Here is an 8,406-nt window from a genome sequence, read left to right as displayed (position 1 = left end):
TTAACACTGAGAAAAGACACCATCCAGTCCTCAAGCAGACAATGTCCACTTGAAGCTTGGTTATACCTCACACGGACCAATATGACTGTAGAAGTACTGCCCCACTGTGAGGTCCCAGTCCCTTCTGCACGCTTGCAGTCTGCACTCTGCCTCAGTTGTGGCAATGACCACAGGTAATTTCAGTCCCCTCCTTGGGCGACTACACTGATATGAGAAAGGTCTGGACAGCATGCCACCAGGCCCTGATGCTGCCCCACAAATTGTCAACCGCCACAACAGTGGCTTCTTGTACTGGTCCTCTCCGACTCCTTGCAACTGTCTGTGTCTGTGACACCTTGGATAGCCATGCCAACACAAACAATCGAGACGGTGCACTTGGTGCTGGCCAACCATAAGGCATGGTATCTCACACCATGGCATACCGCTTCTTGGTCGGGTGTGCTGGCAACAGGCCTCACGTGGGGGAGTGATGCATCATATATAGCCTCCCCTTTCCAAGTGGCTCTTTCCACCTTCCTGTGGTGCCAGACGTTAAGCTTGTCATTTCCCGGGTCTGCCAAGATATTGCCCTGCATCAAAAAGGAGAACTGCAACTCAACCTGATGCCAAAGCAAAGGGTGCATGGCACATGGGGGTGTTTGTCACTCTGTGTATGACACGACCCCTTTGCGCTGGGCAGCTACTGTTCCTCTCCCTGTCTCTGTGCAGAGCACAGACCAGCAGGTGCTCTGCATGCCAGCACCGTCGTTTGTTGGCGTGGAATCTAGGCGCGAGGAGGCAAGGACGCTTCGCCGCGCCCATGGGTAACCAAGGCGTCTTCCGCCAAACCCAGGAGGTGGTGACATCGCCTGGGCCAGGATAGCTGGGTCCAGACCACTGAACGACTGGGTGACTGGCCCATCACCTTAGTAGGAATGGGTCCTTGGATGAGTGGTGGGCTAGTAGGTGGCGAAGGACGAGAGATGCATCCGCTTCTCCGCAGTGAGGGGTGTACATGCAAAGGAGCATTGAGTAAAATCATCGATGACGGGGCACTGAGGGGGATCAGTATGTTGGCGATGGCGTGCTGAACCCGGCAGCTCAGGAGTGCCCTTGGGCATGGAACGAGGCTGGTGGGCGAGCTGCAGCAGCCCCCCCCCCCTCCCATGCCAGATGAGCCGCTCTGGGGCAAGAGACAAGCTCCCATCTTTCTCACTCGTTTATACATCATGGCTGAACAAGAGGCGAGTGATTCGAGTGCCATTTCGAGGGTGTCTACGTCTACTGTTCCTACAAGAGGAACAAGGTGGGACAGAATGATGAAAATGTTTTAGAGAGACATACTAGAATTAGCCAGATCCTAGACTGTAGTGTTAAGAACGGGAAAATCAGCCAGGCTGCAGTCCTGACAATCAAAAATGAACTCGCTGCCTGGGCTATCGCCAGCACGAAGCTCGAGGGGCGAATAGAAGAACTGGAAGAAGAGATTGAAAGACTGTGTCAGCAACCTGTCAAAGCATGAGCTTGAGTGGCCTTGCAAGCAGCCAAAAAGACACAGACCACCAAATAGACTATTGCAAAAATTTCGAAAAGACCGGACACGGTGGTCTTCTAGAGACCCCTGCCTGTTCAGAGCATTAAAAAGGTGCAGGAGATCTCCAGACCTGGAGAAAGACAAAATCAAAATTAAGGAAGTAAAGGCGACAAAAATGTAGTCGTAGTAGATGTAGCCACTGAGGATTACAGGAAGAAAATTCTGAACAACAGAAAACTGAACAAAGCTACAAAGTCTGAGCCACCAAAAAAGAGGAACCGTCTGGTGATTCTCTATGATGTACCAGTTGCAGTAAAAGATTATGACATCTATGAGACGATGTATCATCAAAACTTTGATGACATGGACTGGGACAGAGTTTCAAAACTGTCCCAGTCCATGTCATCAAAGTTTTGATGATACATCGTCTCATAGGTATCAAGTTACGTTATAAAACTGGGCCCCGAGAACGCGTTGTAGTACACCACGTTGTCGAGGTCTCTGGAAAAATGTGGCGTAGGCTCACACTATGGGCAGCATCTATACAGGATTCCATGGCGTCAATGTCCGGGATTATTTAGTGGCTCCCCGATGCCACAATTGTGGAGACTTAGACCATGTGCATAAGCACTGTGAAAGAAAGCCAGCTTGCTCCAGGTGTGGGGCTGAGGCTCATATTAGGAAAAACTGTGGCAAAGCTGGGATATGCATCCCCTGCACAAGGAGAGGGAAGAAAACCTGTAAGACCACCGGAAGAAACCGCCCTACGTACAGGATATTAGAGCAAAGGCTTATTGCTCGAATTGATTATGGCTGAGAAAGCCTAAGAGAAAGCCCCCGAGCAAGAGGTTGAGGGATGCAATGAGGGCAAGTAGATTCAGGGAATTCATTCAAATGTTTACAAGTCGCAATGTCCTACAGTAGTACTGAAAGATGCAAGTGTACAAACAGACCCCTATGGTCAGAAAGATGCTCCCTCTCCTCCAAGCTGGGGACTAAGGTCGCCTGAAGATCATGTACGACCACACAGGCATCCTGTGGCAGGGAGTCTACCGGTGAAAAAGTATAATGATACGAGTACTAAAGATCAAGTGCAGGTTAATGCTGTGAGCAGCCCAAGTTCGCAAATAGGCTTACCACCTCAGAGAGGGTTGAGAATGGACCCTGCCAGGATATACCCCAACCTGGAGCACTCTCTGAAATTAGCTCTCCTAGAGGAGCTGGCTGTCCTCATTACAGCCGTAAGGCATGTGAAGGGTGTCGGCCATGAGCATGGAAGAGACATTACCTTTCTGGTAATGGAGACTGTGGATAGCATACAGCTTAAGACGATGAATCTCCCCACTGACTTTGGCATCCTGAGAGACTTAGTCAAAAAGGTGTTTGAAAGTCGAAATGAGAAATTTGATCTGGATGAGCTGTACAATCAATCCGTTATTGCTAATGGAAGAATAGCACATATTTGGATTAGGAATTGGCCGGATTCTCGCATTCATACTTGCTTTCCACGTGAACCTTTTAAATGTTGGACAGATAAACACACATAACAGTAAATTAGTCCTGCAGGAACTCCGAAGAGTGGTGGAGGAGAGGAGTCTGGATGTGCTCTGTCTGCAGGTACCATACTCCCAAGCTGGGTGAATCCCTTATGGCAGTCAACTGGCAAGTAATTCATTGAGGAGCTGAACCGAGGGCCGCAGTCATAACAACAAACAGGGCGCTGAGAGCTACAGTCCTCAAGCAGTTTTCTGATGACCACGGCAACGTCGTGGAATTACAATCGCCTGTAGGAGTGCTATATATCGTCAACATGTACTTTCAATATGGCTGAGGGATTGACGAATTCCTAGACAAATTAACACAAGTAGCCACAGCGTTGCGTGGGTGCAGATTTATAGTGACAGCAGATAAACGAGGGTGAGTCAAATGAAAAGCTTAAATTTGTAATAAGAAATCGAAATTTCGCGCCGTTATCCTGTAAGTTGGTAAGCGTGCTACGAAGAGCGTGCAGAATGACCTGTAGGTGGCAGCATAGTGCAGATGCACACATACATCAGTATAAGATGGCCGCCCCACTTGCAACTTGCACCAGGGAAGAACAGCATTCTGTTATTCGGTTTTTGCGTAGTGAAGGTGTGAAACCTATTGAAATTCATCGACGAATGAAGGTTCAGTATGGTGATGCATGTTTGTCACAGTAGCAAGTCTACGAATGGAGCAGGAAGTTCGCAAATGGTGTGACTTCAGTGGAAGATGCTCCTCGTCCAGGTCAGGCATGACGAGTTGTGACTCCACAGAACATTGCAGCAGTTGAAGCCATAGTGAAGGAAAACCGGCGAGTGACACTGAATGACAATGAAGCATGTTTACAGATTAGGCATGGTCAGCATACCACATTGTGCATGGTGTGCTCCAGTTTCACAAGGTGTCTGCAAGAAGGGTGCCACTGCAGCTGACTCCTGAAATGAGAGAACGACGTGTTGATACTTGTGAAGAACTTCTTCGGCGCTTTGAACGAGAAGGTGATGGCTTCCTTACAAGAATCGTTACTGGGGACGAAACCTGGGTTCACTTCCACCAACCGGAAACGAAGAGAGCGAGCAAGGAATGGCGCCATGCCTCATCACCAAAACCAAAGAAGTTTCGAACAGAACCATCAGCAGGGAAGGTTATGCTGACTCTCTTTTGGGACGAAAAAGGCGTCATTTTGGAGCATTACATGCCTAGAGGGACCACTGTCACCAGTGCATCATACACAGATATCCCAAAAAATCATCTGCGGTCTGCAATGAAATCAAAGCGACGTGGGTTGCTGTCAGCAGGTGTCCTTCTGCGACATGACAATGCAATGCCTCACACTGCCTGTACAACAGTTGCAACAATCACAGACCTACATTTTGACTGTCTTCCTCATCCACCATACACTCCAGACCTTGCTCCAAGTGATTTCCATATGTTTGGACCACATAAGGACGCAATGGGAGGAAAGAAGTTCCGTACGCCACGCGGTGCATGAGTGATTGCGCGGACTACCAAAAGAATTTTTTTTCTAAAGCAATTCATGCACTTTGTAAGCGCTGGGGGACTTGCATTGAGCGTGGGGAGATTATGTCGAAAACTGATACAGCTTTGTACCACTTCTGCGCAATAATTAATATTTAAAAAAATATTTAAGGTTTTCATTTGACTCACCCTCGTACATGCGAAGTCCCCCCTATGGTTCACTGGCACTCAAAATGACAGAGGTGAAAAAGCAGAAGAAATAATCGTGGCGCTGCAATTAGTGGTCGCCAACAAGCAAGGTAACACCCTCCCCCCCCATCCCCCCGCCATCTACTCTGGTGGAGGAGGGGGGGCACAAACATTGACCTTACTCTAGTAACGCCAAATCTTGCAACAAAGATAATGGACTGGACTGTATGGGATCAAGTCACAACAAGCGACCATAAACTAATAGACTTTTCTTTAGGTGACAGGGTGTGCGACTGGGACATGGGGTGGGAGATACAACTTAATTACAACAAGACCGACTGGGACAGCTTAGCGAGGGAGTGCGACATACTGATATTGCCAGAAGGTGATGAGAATGTAGAGGAGTACGTGGAAGAGTTGGTGAAAGCAGTTACCAGGTAGGTGAGGGCAACTGTACCAACCAGGAGGAGAGCCGCTGTGGCAGCCCCTTCACCATGGTCATCCCAACTGGGACAGGTGCGCCAGTCTGTAAGGAGGGCGAGGAGGTATTACCAGCAAAGTGTCGTCTGGGGGCTGCAAACGTACAGAGAAGCCAAAGAACAGTGGAACATTTAAACTTAACTCCTGCATTGTTTAACCTTTAAATCTAAAGGGACTGGAAGGGCTGACCCAATAAAGTGAACATTTCAATTCCAATGTGTTTATTAACTACCAAAAACAATCTCACATAAAAATTGGCAGACGCCACTATGGCTGAATTTGACCATAACTTTAACAAAACAACTCTAGTTAAGACAAGTTATTTAAGATCCTTTCAGTTCAATACTTAAATGTAAAATAATACCGGACACACAGCCTCAATTTTAACACGAATACCTAGAACATATTTATTAAAACCTAACTTGGACTGTCTTGCAAATTACTGAACTAGAGAACCCTGCAGAGCGAATCACGAAATTATTCAGTTGCCCCTTCGCTTGTAAGATGGGCTTTTAGGGTATAGAAAGTTATAACTTTGTACAATCATAAATGCGTAACAGCAGAAGTAAGGCCCAAGCTCGTAAGGGCGAAGTGTAACCACGAACGGTGGATCCTACTGAGGGAAGTAGTACTTAACTTCGAACCAAGGCGTGGCTCCGTTTGCAACCCCACATCGAGTTGGCTACCGATATGTGAACCCAGCAAATGCTACCGAAGAGGAACACGCGAGCTCAGGCGAAGTCCACCGCCCGTAAGCCAAACTTGTAATCTAAAGGGAGGCTCTGCGCTTCGGTTGCCCGCTGCCTCAGCTCACTGAAACACAGACCACACCCGAGAACAGGAGGCTAAAAAACTTTTCTTAACTTTAACATTCAAGATTGACCACTAAATTAACACTATAAAATCAAGGCTAAACAATAACTAATTTCACTCGCAAGTTCTTTCTTTAAGTGAAACAGTACCTGATAAACAAACGCTAAGAGTGGGAAATGAACTGGCTCACGAGAACCGACACTCACTAGAACGTAATGACACACATATTGGCCACCTTAAGTGGGCTCGCAAAGCTCAACACGGTAAACGTTAGAACTAAACAGATTGCCCGCAGACGACATATTGATATGGATTAACCGATATCGTAAGCAAATTAAACACTTGCTAATAATAGCTAATGAACTAAAATTGTGCAAATACATCAATTTTTCTGCGGTAGCAGAGCACACGCTTAGTAAGGGGCATCAAATAAAATCTAACACACATAACATCACGCGTCCGGCAACGTCTTACTGAACCAAGAGCGATCACAATCACAGTTAACTAAGCTCTTTTAGTAATTAGAGTACTTAACTGGGTTTCATGATGCTGCGGCGATTTTGCGAAGATGTCAGACCATCACTTCGCAAGACCTTAATAGCGTGTCCCTCCAAGGAAGCGGGTACATCCACAGCTCACGAGTTTTCCGAACAATGCACAGCGCCGGCCAGCTCCCGCCGCCTCCAGTATAACCACGTGATAACCGCCGCCCGGCCTCAGGCACGCTGTCTTCGCTTCTGCCCGCCAGCCAATCGCCGATTTGCGCACTGCCGCCTTCCGTTCTCAAAGTGTTGTTACCGTTACTCACGGTCGCCACTCGGTTACATCCCCAGCCGACCCAATACCCAAGGCAAACATCTGTACTAGGAAATCTATCGTACTAATGTCAGAGATACTACTGGCGACGTTCCCGCCAGTCCTCAAACAGTTCCAACAGGAGCTCAGGGCAGTCAGGTTGAGGATGTGGGATAGGTACGTACAAAGCCAATTGGCTACGGACCTTTGGGGTGTCCCGTACAAGTTAGTATCAGAAAAAATAAGATCACCTATGGTGTTATCTACTATCAGGGATGGGGACTAGACGACTGAGACTTGGCGGGAAACCGCCGAGGTTCTCCTCCGGGTCCTGTTGCCTGACTATAAAGAGGAAGACAGAGGATCAACAAAGAATCAGGAGAGGAAACCAAAGGGTTCATGAAAATAATAACATGGTTTATCCCTTCTCTGAAGAGGAGGTAGGTGCCCAAGTAGAGGTCCTTAAGAAGGGCAAGGCTCCTTGCCCAGATGGCATTACAGCGGAGGTGGTGCAATTCCTCGCCCCCCCGCCCCCCCCCCCCCCGCCCCCCAGCTGGTGGCACCTCTCACTAAGTTATACAGTGGGTGTCTGCAGCTCAAAAAATTTCCATCCATCTGGAAAAAAACAAATGTGGTAATAATCAAAAAAGGTCCAGATAAAGACCCTAAAGAAGCGAAATCACAGACCGATCTGCTTACTGGACGTGCTGGGCAAACTTTTTGAGAGGCTGCTCACAGACAGACTGACAGCACACCAAGTGCTGTGTGGGATGAGTGACAGACAATTTGGCTTCCGGCTGGGACGATCAGTGTCTGACACAATCGCCCTGGCTGCAGATGTCTGTGACTCTGCCTGGCACAAGTAAATTGTTGGCATCATGGTGGATATCAGTGGCGCCTTTGACAACCTATGGTGGCCTTCACTCTTCTCCTGCTTGTGGGAAAAGCTTTGTCCAGGGCCGCTATATGGCTTAGGAGCTATTGCAAAGACAGGGACGTCTGGCTATTGGCCCCCTAGCGGAAAAATTAGCGAGAAGATAACAAAGAGGTGTCCTCAGGGCTCCATTGTGGGGCCTTTATTTTGGGACGTTAACAAGGAACCCCTTATGGATGATTGAAAGAGCAGTAATGATGTGCTAGAGGTCATAGCCTATGCAGACAACCTCTACCTGCTGGTTGGCGGTCGTAGCCGCAAAGTCTAAAGTTGAAAGAGCTATATCTATTTTGACTACATGGTGCCACAACGCCCAAAATGACAATAGCAAGTCCATTTATTTGCTACTAAAAGGACAACTTGTTAGGAATACAACTCTCAGAATTAACAGCTCACCAGTTCTCCGGCACTGTGAGGCCTGTTATCTAGGTGTAGTAGTCGACGAGAGGGTGAACTATGCATCGCACATTGACACTGTGACACAAATATCACTGGAAATGCTAAACAACCTAATTGGAATTGGTCTCAAACGCTTCCATCTCCCACCTGACCTCATTAAATTATACCATAATAGCATCCTAACTTCAATTGTAGGATATAGGTCAGCGATCTGGGTCATGCCTGCCATGGCCATAACAAGGGTGCAGCGGGTGCGCTCGGTAGGGGCATACAGAACAAC

This window comes from Schistocerca americana, chromosome 9 (assembly GCF_021461395.2).
Source record: "Schistocerca americana isolate TAMUIC-IGC-003095 chromosome 9, iqSchAmer2.1, whole genome shotgun sequence".
In the NCBI taxonomy this organism is placed as follows: Eukaryota; Metazoa; Arthropoda; class Insecta; order Orthoptera; family Acrididae; genus Schistocerca; species Schistocerca americana.
The sequence above is the reverse complement of the archived record's forward strand: the minus strand, read 5'-3'. Positions refer to the sequence as shown.